Source organism: Apus apus, chromosome 17, assembly GCF_020740795.1.
Source record: "Apus apus isolate bApuApu2 chromosome 17, bApuApu2.pri.cur, whole genome shotgun sequence".
Taxonomy (NCBI): domain Eukaryota; kingdom Metazoa; phylum Chordata; class Aves; order Apodiformes; family Apodidae; genus Apus; species Apus apus.
In genome coordinates, this window is record NC_067298.1 from 1,164,532 (window position 1) to 1,172,699 (window position 8,168).

Genomic DNA, 8,168 nt, shown 5'->3' on the forward strand with positions numbered 1-8,168 from the left:
ATACATGAGGGCATCAAGAAGGCAGGGACAAGCTCTTGTCCCTTGTGGCCTGGGACAGGACGAGGGGCAATGGATTCAAACTGGAGCCCAGGAAGTTCCACCTCAACATGAGGAAGAGCTTCTTTCCTGTGAGGGTGACAGAGCCCTGGGACAGGCTGCCCAGAGAGGCTGTGGAGTCTCCTTCTCTGGAGACCTGTCTGGATGCCTTTCTGAGTGACCTGCCCTAGTTTTGGTCCTGCTCTGGCAGGGGGGTTGGACTGGATGATCTTCAGAGGTCCCTTCCCACCCCTGACATGCTGTGATTCTGCAGCAGGTTTGTTAGTGTCAGTTTGCAGGGAAAAAGAAGCAGCTGGGAAAAGTTTGTTCAAGATACTTTTTTCTAGTTGCATTTTCCATGTTCCAGACAGTTCTGTTAGAGGTTGGTAAAGAGATCCATGTGCTTTACAATAACAAGCAACATCTTCCCTACTGAAAGTGCACACACACACACACACACACACACACACACACAGCTTATGTACAGCAGGGAGGGGGAGAACACAAATCAAACCCAAACATTATTATATATTTTTTTGCTGTCTGGGTTGTCAGTTAGGGAAATTAGCCCATCTATCACCTCTCTAATTTCCCATCACTTACCCTGAAATCCGTGGGCTTTTAAAGAAACTTCTTCATTTTCCCCTTGTTATTGTGTTTCTTTTTTTTACTCCCTCTGGTTCTTCAGGAGGGAAGTCCCAGAGGATTTCTGTGTCTGAAAGAGAAACTTTGGAGCTTTTCTGTTTTGTGCATGAACAGAAGGAACAGGGCCTGTGCCCAGGCTCCTGTGCCAGGCAAAGAGGCAGTGAGGGACGAGGTGTGTGCTTGGGGACAGGGTGCCCAGCCTGGCACTGGTGCCTGCTCAGTGCTAGAGGTCACAGCATCCAGAATCACAGCATCATTTTGGCTGGAAAAGACCTTTAAGACCATTGAGTCCCACCACTAACCCAGGGCTGCCAAGAAGTCACCCCTAAACCATGTCCCTCAGCACCACACCCACAGGGCTTTCAAACATCTCCAGGGATGGTGACCCCACACTGCTCTGGGCAGCCTGTGCCACTGTTTAATAACTCTTTCAACGAATAAGTTTCTTCTCATATCCAACCTAAACGGCCCCTGGTGCAACCTTAGGCCATTCCCTCTTTTTTTATCACTTGTTCCTGGGGAGCAGAGCCCGACCCCCCTGGCTCCAACCTCCTCTCAGGCAGCTGCAGAGCCAGCAGGTCTCCCCTCAGCCTCCTTGGCTCCAGGCTGGACACCCCCAGCTCCCTCAGCTGCTCCTCATCTGACTGGTGCTCCAGCTCCCTTGCCCTTCTCTGGACACGCTCCAGCCCCTCAGTTTCCTTCTTGTAGCGGGAAAAAAGGTGTGTGGGAACAGGTTACAGGGTGTCTGTGCAACACCCTGGGTGTTTGTGTTTGCTTTGCCTTGGGTATTTTACACTCTCAGCTCCTCTACACCTTTGTTTGTGTCTCTTGATGCTCAAGAGGGCTGGGTTTGTGGTGGGGTGCCCCTGGGTGCTCTTGCAGACACATCCCAGCTCCCTGTGCAAACCACAGGCCCTTGCCCTCCGTTTGTGTTTGCCTGTGTCCTGTCAGGCTGCTGCTTTATTTGATGTTGGGGCTCCCCTGCAAATCCTTTCAGCTTCTGCATTTATGAAACTGGCAGGGGAGAAAGGAAAGCTGGAGCAGCTGGGGATGCCTCAGGGACGGCACTTCCTGGCCCCAAAGATTACTGTGCTATCACGTTGCACTTAATTGTTCCAGTGTTTAGCAAATTGCATTAATTAAAGTGGCACATCTGGCCTCTTTATCAGAGGCTGTGCAGTTCTGCTTCTGATCCTGCAGTGACAGACTCTGGTGGTATCAGCACCCCTGGGTAAACACTCATTACACAAGGGGAAGGGAGCCATCCTTTATTCTGCAGGAAGCTGAAATCCAGATCCCATGGAAGCACAGAAGCCTCATTGAGAAGGCTCCAGGAAGCCCTGGAGAGGAAAACCCAGTCATTAGTAAAGCTCAACCACGACTGTGCTGATAGCAACAGCTACTCTGCCCAGAAAGGCCAAGCTTTCCCCCTTCCCAATTAACTCAGCTTCCACCCATGTTGCAGGTTTGTGCCCCAAAAGAAACTCTGCTCACCTGGGGAGTCACCTCCCTTTTCCCCCCCAGCCTGGACTGCAGCCCCCTTGTCCTGTAGAGTAGCTCACAACCAAATACATTGCTTAATTTTATCTCTCTGCATCTCCCAGCTTCCTAAAGTCAAGGAAGGGAGCTGAAATTCTCCAAGAAGGACTCATGCACTCTACAACAGGTACCTTTTCCAGCTCTGAAACTACCCATGGTTACCTGAGGATAAAACCCCAAACTTTCAGCACAGGGATGTGGTCCTTGCACTCCCAAATCACTGCGTATTCACTTCATCCTTTCATCCCAAGATTTCATCACCTTGTTAGGGCAGATAAAGGATACTTTGCCCCCTGCATCAGGAGCTTTTCTTAAAATAATGGGCCACGAATGGAGCCAAATTACCTAATGGAGCCAATTATCTTAGCAGGTAATAACATTTAGGTAGTTTTCCTATAACCAGAAACTTCATCTGCTTTTTACTGTAGTGGCATTTATATCTTAGTGCACTGGGCATGGTGTTAAAGACCTCATCACTTAGAGAGAGGTTGAGCTTAGCAAATGAAGGCAGAGATAGGGGGCAGAAATGAAATAGCAGGACTCAGCTCAACATACAATGTCAAAACTGACTCTTGTGTTTGATTTTTTGGACAAATAAATGGCTTAAGGAGTGGACAAACTTACCCAGCAACTCACCTAATACAAACAAGCATGTCTTGGTGACAATTAGATTAAAATTTTTAACTTCCTGGTTAGAGTTGAGTGTATTTAGGAGCCTTTCAGAAGACATCTTCTGAAAGCCTGCAATTTGTGTGCTAATAGAGTCAGCCCTTGGCAGAGCTCTGCAGCGTGGCCCCATGCTCAGCTTAGCCCCCTGCTCCCCCAGCTCCCCTCTAATAGGAGAGAAATGACCTTAAGTGCTATTTGTGATGGCCTGGAAATTGTAGATGATGACACGGTGCCTAGAACTATTACTCCACCCATGGGGGTTTCTGGAAGGGGGGGTGGTTGCTGCCAGGAGCCAGGTTGAACTCTGTTTTGCCCAACACCCTGGGGAGCCAAAACGCTGAGCCCTGGCAGGTGCAGAAGCTGCTGGGATGGGTTGTGGTTCTGCATCACCTTAATGGTGCAGGTGAGGGATGCTTTGTGCCCTGCATCAGGGACTGTCCTTAAAATAATGGGCTCTAAATAGAGAAAATGTGTCTGATGGAGCCAGGCTGGGCTGTGCCCCTCTGGTCCAGAAGGAAGAGGTGAGGGTGGCCTGAGATAGAACCTGTCAGATCTGTGGGAACTCTGCCTGCTGCCACAGAGGCAGTGGGAGCTGGAGCCACTGTACATGGTCATCTGGGCTCCTTTTTGTGAGACAAAAGTGATCCCTGGCGCAAGGATGAACTCAAAACCAGCTCACCTGGCTCAGGTCTTCTCCTGCGGGCTCCCTGGAGAGTCACCTGGTGGAGCTTTGTCCTGTGGTCCTAGGCTTGGGGAAAGAAAACACTCAGATGGATCATCCCCACTCACCAGTACCTGCTGTACCAGAATTAAAATATTTTACTCTGATGCAAAAAGGAGCCAAAGCCCTCAGCACCCCTGTCAAACCTGTGTGAGGTTAGCTGGGAGGTCCCAAAGGCTGCAGAGAAGGTTGTTTCCTCACTGAATCAGTCCTGTGCTCCTGCACTGCCCTGGGTCAGGGCAGGTTCAGACACCAAAGGGCAGTGGGAGAGGCAGGTCCCCAGCCTGGCCCCCATCTCAGGCTTTGTCTCAGCACCTCTCAAGCCCACCCTCTGCACATCCACAGCTGATTTTCTAAACACCTGGGGACAGATGCTTGGGGTTGGGGGGTCATCACCTTCAGCAGAGCTGGCCCCTCATTCCCACCACGCCAGCAAACCCTGAGCTCGATAATGGAGAGGGAGGGAGGAGGGAAGGGCAAACGTACACACAGGAGCTTAAGAAAGAGTCCACTTGTACATTCAGCTGCAGCCAAGCTCCCATCAGAGGCACGGGCACAGAGCTGCAGTTGCACAAGGCTGAGGCAGATTTGCAGTTGTGTGGGTGAGTGTTTTGCTTCCCTCTCCATATAATGACTGTCACTGATCTCATTCGGGTGCTCCACTTGGCACATCTGCTCCCTTGGCAGCTCTGGCTGAGGCACTGGGCTTTCCAGCCTTTAGAAAGCTTTGCAAGGCTTCTCCTCCAGCACACGCTCTGCAGCTAAACGAGTAATTATCCAGGAGCTTTAATCAACCTTCATTCTCATGGAATTTGCCACTAAATTTGTAGCAAACTCTGAAGACCCTCTGGAGCATGAATTCAGGGCAGTGTTTTGTGCAGGGAAGCCCTTCAATTGCCTCGTTGGTCTGAACAGACTCATTCTGTCTCCTGCAAATGCTCTCTCCTTGCAGTATTTACAGTGCTTGGGAGTGCAGGGCAGGAGTCCCAGCAGAGCTGTGTCAGGAAACAGCTCAACATCTGTCCTTGTGTGGGACATTTTATTTATGTTCCCCTTGGCACAAGAAAAGAATCTGTGCTCAGAAGGTGGTAAAAAAAAGAAAAGTGTTTCCTAACAAGAACAGCCAAGGAGTTTGGCTCCTTTTTGCAATCAGACCAAAAGATGCACAGTTGCAGAAAAGCTTTGAAAAGTGTCCTGCAAGCTGATGTGGTCACACCTCAGGCAGCTGCTGGTCCAGAAGGAGGAGGTGAGGGTGGCCTGAGATAGAACCTGTTCAGATCTGTGGGACCTCTGCCTGCTGCCACAGAGGCAGTGGGAGCTGGAGCCACTGTACATGGTCATCTGGGCTCCTTTTTGTGAGACAAAAGTGATCCCTGGCACATGGATGAACTCAAAACCAGCTCACCTGGCTCAGGTCTTCTCCTGCAGATTCCCTGTAGAGTCACCTGGTGGAGCTTTGTCCTGTGGTGCTAGGCTTTGGGGAAAGAAAACACTCAGATGGACCATCCCCACTCACCAGTACCTGCTGTACCAGAATTAAAATGTTTTCCAGGGACAACAGGGTGTTACTGTGGTGGGAATCACCAAAGGTATCCAGGAGGGTAAGGACTGAGGAGGGCAGGTTTCAAGGTCTGCCCGCCTCTCTTGTCCATCTGTTCATTATTCAAAAACAAAAGTTGCAGAACTAAACATTTCTGTTGTCTCAGTGAGTGTGTAGACACAGTTTCTGATGCAACATCAGGTGCATGAGTTTTGCTCCCATGAGATGTTCCTTCTGAAAATCTGGCTTGTACCCCTCATTAAGTCTTAATTTTATTTTCCTCCCTCTTGTCAACATGAATTCATTTGATAGCTGGGGCATGAGGAGGTGAGCACCTCCTCTCACCATACTGCACTCTCCGTGCTCCACACCTCCAGCCAGAATGAAGAGAGCAGCAGAAACTGGGTCCATTTTGTCCAGCCCCAAGTCCAAACCCTGTGTTTCCAAACCAGAGCCTCTCCTACACACCTGCCTGGCTGCCAAGACGTGAGGAGCTGATGCTCTGGGCATAGATGGACTAACAAGCTGCAGTCACCAGAGCACACATCCAGAAGGTTATATCCAGCATATGAACCTTGTAGAATAAGGGTCATAAAATATCCATTTCCTTCAACTTGTAACTAATAATATGTAGTCAATTATAATTTCACTTCCAGGATTATGAATATTGTGTTTGCAAGCAACAGAATCCAACAGTTCACTTGATTGCTTGTTCCAATGGTTAATTTTACTCATCCTTAAAAACTGATGCCTTATTTCTCATTTGAATAGCTCTGATTTTAATTAGAATGCATTGGATCTTGTTACTAAATTAAACAGTCCTGTAGTATGAAGTGTCTTGCCTTTGATCTGATACGTATTGCACTGCACCTCCCTTGCTAAACTACACATAAAAGATTTTTAAATCTCTCACAATAAAATATCTGAGTTATTAAAGGATTTCTGTATCCACTGCCAATACACAGAAAAACAGATCCCCAGTAGAGCAGCACTGGGGGTGACAGAGGCAGAGCTAGATCAGGAAAGACAGGGAGATGAATCCAAAAGCAGAAAGGCAAAGGAAGCAGTAGCTGAATCAATAGCTGGACATAATTCCCCTTCTCCTGCTTGTGATGAGACCTTCACATGAGTGAACAGGTTTTCTTACCTGGGAACTGTGAGCTGCTTCACACAATCCATCCCTCTGCTGATAAAGCCATTTGCCTCCTTCATTTCCCCTGGAGATCCTGGCTGGATCACCATCCCTTCCCACTCTCAGCCCCCTGGCACCACTGCTGCTGTGTTTAGCAGCCACTTCTTCCCATCACTGGCCAGAAGCTCTCCACATCCAACTTCACATCACAAACTTGCCAACTGGCAGAAGCAAAAGCAACTTTCTATTTTTTTTACTGTGTGGTGTTTTTTTTTCCTTTCCTTTTTTTTGTCCTCACTCGCCTCTGGCCCCCAGCCAGTCTGTGTCTTCATTTATTGTAATGAATTTGTGTCATTAATGTGTTAGATATGCACAGCAATTGCAAAGTAGTACATTAGTACAAAAGCTATTGCTCTGGATGCCAGGGTTTTATTGCCACAGCTGATTTACAGGCTGATAAGCAACTTTGCAGTTGTCCTTGAGGGTGGGAAAAGGACAGGGAGGGTGGCAGAAACACGGCGGGAGGGCTCCCAGGCCTCACTCAGCCAGGGCTGGGCTTGGCCATTTCAGCTTTGCTCCTGAAGACGTTTTCTCCTTAGTGGGAGCACTCAGTGAGCCCAGAGAAAGTCTTGGGACAAAGCCTGTGTGAAAACCTCCAGTGCTTGGGGAGGAAATGAAATGCCATGACAGTTCCCTGGGTTTGGGGGCTTCTGTGTGACCAGCTCCTAAGAGACCCATATCATCACTTCACTGCAAAGACGTGATAAGGACAGACAATTAGATGGTGTTAACATTTAACAGCCATAACTTCACTTTCAAAAGACTTTGCAGACCAAGTCACAAGGAATTGCTTCTTTCTGTGCCTCTTATCCTGGGCCCACGTGCCACAGAGCAAGGGTGTTTGCAGGAAAGATAGAGGGCTCAGCAACAGATCTTGCTGGCTGTCAGCTCCAGAGGGTAATCCCTTGGGATGCAGCCTTAACAGAAGGAGTTAAAAGGAAAGCATGAAACAGGACCAGCAGAGACAACATATTTGACTGCCAGAAAGAAGCAGCAAGCATCCCCCTCCCGGGATTGAGCAGGTGCCCAAAGGAGTCAGCTGTGAGCCCAGGTATGGGATGCTCCTGGGTGGATCAGGTGAGAAGGGTGGCAACCACAGGGAGACCTGGGCAAGGCCACAGCAACAGTTCAGAACCACCCTAGGTGCTTCATGTCCCTGTGATCCCCACCAGCTTTACACCCTGCCTGGGCTCCAGAGGTCACCCCAGCAGAGCCACCCAGACTGAGGGGCTGAATGTGGAGACCCCACTGTCACCGCGGCACCTTCCCAGGAAGCAGCTTCCCCGTGGCCCTGGCTGCTCGGGGCTGGGGCTGCAGCAGGGTGCTCCCAAAACAGACAGCTCCTTCACAGGGGGACAGCACCCAGGGCTGTCACAGAGGGGTGACTCAGAGAGGACCTCTTTGGAGAGGATCGACTTGCTTCGGGTCATGAATCAAAATTCCGCTCTTGGGGAAGAAGAAGGAAAGTTCCCTGGGGATGGAACAGGAGAGGGAGGATGGTGCTGCTGCAGCCACCCTGTCCTGCCCTTCCTGCCTTCAAAGCAGCTGCTGCAGGGCAAGGCTGGGATGGGCTATGGATCCAGGGAGCCCCCTGCTCTCCCATGTGTCCTCCTGCAGGGCCAGAGGGACGATCCCCCCGTATTTCACAAGCCATGAGAAAATGGAGTGGGCAGTGCAGGGCCCTCCAGACTGTCACTCCCCGTCTTAATTAGGACTGTCAGCTTGCCTTGCATTTTACCTAATTAATTACTCTGCTTCATAGCTTCATTTCTAGTTGACACCAGTGCCTGCTGAAGTGCCGGGGTATCGATTTCACCAGCTCCCTG

The 8,168-nt window shown here is 49.8% G+C and overlaps 1 long non-coding RNA gene across 1 annotated transcript; it reads right to left on the minus strand.

The window, feature by feature from the left end:
• Positions 1-1,934: 1,934 nt before the first annotated feature.
• LOC127391716 (uncharacterized) lies at positions 1,935-6,657 on the minus strand. The gene is made up of 4 exons (XR_007891106.1): positions 6,298-6,657; positions 5,016-5,084; positions 3,569-3,637; positions 1,935-2,021 (listed from the first exon to the last, which is right to left on the minus strand). It is a non-coding gene; the product is annotated as an uncharacterized LOC127391716 (long non-coding RNA).
• Between the last annotated feature and the right edge of the window lie 1,511 nt (positions 6,658-8,168).